The following is a 2911-nucleotide window of genomic DNA, read 5'->3' on the forward strand; positions in this document are numbered from 1 at the left end:
TCAAGGACTTGTAAGAAACTGGGCTTTCTAAGCCCATGGATCTGTAATTGTAGTCCGGCTTTTTATAACCCGTTCACACATGTACTGTGCCTTAATTAATTATTTTTTTTATTTAAATTACCTGAAACCTCGTAGTAGTATTTCGAGTGTATTAGCATTATTAGTCTCCACGTATTTTTAAACGTTACAGTCGAGTAAACTCCAATAACCCGATTTTTAGAAACACAACTAATAGGAATTGGTTTTTAAAGAATTTTTTATTTAAAAATATACTAAAAATATATTTTTTAAAAAAATTATATTTTAATATCTACACATTAAAACAATTTTAAAATATTAAAAATAATTAATTTAAAATAAAAAATACATATATTTTTTAAATTAAACCAAGCTATAAACAACTTTGATATCTAATCTCTCTTCAACAGAAATTCCTCTCTCCCACACTCCACCTTTTTTTTTTCAGTGACGTTCACATAAAAGAAAAAAACCCCAACTTAACAGCCACCACGAAAATAGTCACCACCATCAAAATCCATTATAAATTAATTTTGTACACCGGATCTCACAAAAAAAAAAAAAACCAACTTCATAATCAAACCAACTTCATAATCCAAAATGTCTCTAAAATTTAAGATATGAAAATAAAAAACCCTCATTCACCAACACTATCATTTCCAATAAAACTCCATATAAATTATTTTGTTTACATAATCAAAATTCATAAATAAAAAATTATAACAAAAATTAAAGGGTGTGAGAAAATAACTGTAAATCAAAAGACATTTTCCTGTGAATTATAATAGTAGTTTCACTTTTAATTTCTCATCTTTTCACAAGCGAATAAACGTTTCTTTAGCTATCTTCCACAAGAGTATTCATGTTTTTCTAATTTTTAAATACAATAAATAACACTTTTAGTCTCAGAAAAGATAAAAAGAAACTTTAACTTCGAAGGTATTTTGGTATCTTTACGTGGGTATTTTATGTAACTAAGAAGATTATGAGGGTGTTTTAATATTTTCACGATGCATTTGTTATTTTTTAATCGAAAAATCATGGGTACGTTTTCACCATGTCCCAATGAGTGGGCGGTGCCCGTGCTATTAAAGAGGCACGTGTGATGCTTCCCACTAGCTATATATGGTCATCCATCATCTAACTAGATATGCAATCATGTCTTTTTCCCCATAGTATGATGCATGTAGATAGATAATGATTGAATTGCTGATGATGATTGATTGTTTGTGTTTTTTTTTCTTTTTTTTTTCTATCTCCTGACAATTAAAATGTACAATTATCCTTTATATTTATTATTTATCAAAGCAGACATGAGTCTGGCATGGTTGTCACACTTAAACATCTTAGGTGAAGTATGGTTGGCAAGCCACACACCTTGGGTGTGGCATGGTTTGCTAGATCCAATACACATAAATTTGGCATGGTTGTCAAATCCTAGCGACTGGGCCTGATAGATCAGCACGTCCGAGTTTGCTGGACCCAAACATTTGAGCCTGCCAAAACAGCACTTCTGAATAAAAAAATTTAAATTTTTTCAAAAACACAATTGGACCATAAAAACAACCATGGCCTCATTCAAGTAAGATTTTTTTATTCACGTACAATAGAACTTAAATATAAACTCTTTTTGTTTGTGCAACTTATTTTATAAATTTGTTATATTTGAAGAGAAAATAATGAAAAAAAAAATTTAAGTTCTAAGTGATTTGTTTTAAGTCTTTAAAAATAAACTTTTATTTTTTGTATCCATTATGGAAGAAAATATTAATTTTATATTTCTTTTTAAGTATTTAACAATTTTTTAAAGATTTCATGCTTTTTTAAACTTGAGATGTTTTTACATAATCTAATTATCAAAGTTTGTTACAAGAAGACTTTATTCTATTTTATGACTATTAGCATATAAGAATAGCTATATACTCAAGTGACCCTGCAGAACTTGACAAAGGTCTCTTTTTTTTATCCTTTTCTATTGGTTATTGACTCTTATAAATATTTTATATCAAAATTTATTATATAAATATTTTTGATTATAAGATTTGAAGATCCATTTGAAGACCCCCCCCCACTTTTTTTATGTTCACAATGTAGGATTTTTTTTTGATTAAATACTTTAATTTAATATAATAAAATAACATCTTTTAAAAATGAAATAATTTTTTTTTTGAAATAATTTTTTTATAATTTATTATATAAATATTTATTATATAAATATTTTTGATTATAAGATTTGAAGATGCATTTGAAATAATTTAATATAATTTTTTTTGAAATATAATTTTTTTTTATTAATTTTTTTTTTATTTTTTCATATAAAATATTAAAATCTCAAATATTTTTTTTTAAATATCACACCCGCTTCTAGATTGGTAACAATACCACACCGACCCACAAACGTGCTGCCATGGGATTGTGAATTATTCAAACCTGGCTGGACAACCCATCTTGGTTGGGGCTCCATTAGTGACAGACCAAATTTCTTGTTCAGGGAAGCTCAAACACAGGCATCCAGATGCTAAAAAACATCTTGGGCAGCATCCTTAATAGTGTGGGCTTGTCTTATGGAAATTGAGACCGAAGAGCATCGAAAGACATGATATATCCACAAGAAGCAGAAGCAATAGTTGCTTGGAATTAAGGGTTTGTTCTCTGTATTATTTCATATTTGAGTTCTTGATTGCTCATATAATAGTCATTAAAGGCTTACATAATCGTTAACTTCAAGGCCCATAAAATTAGTCATGGTGCGCGCAAACTAGCCCGGACACCCACGTTAATCTAAAAAAAAAAAATAATTGCGCACCACGCACATCGCATATAACCTTAACTTAAGCTCGGGATAATTGAAGTATTCAATAAACAAAACATTGCTTTTCTTAACTGCCCCCCC

The sequence above is a fragment of the Populus euphratica genome, unplaced genomic scaffold (genome assembly GCF_000495115.2).
Source record: "Populus euphratica unplaced genomic scaffold, PopEup_1.0 scaffold34.1, whole genome shotgun sequence".
NCBI lineage: Eukaryota > Viridiplantae > Streptophyta > Magnoliopsida > Malpighiales > Salicaceae > Populus > Populus euphratica.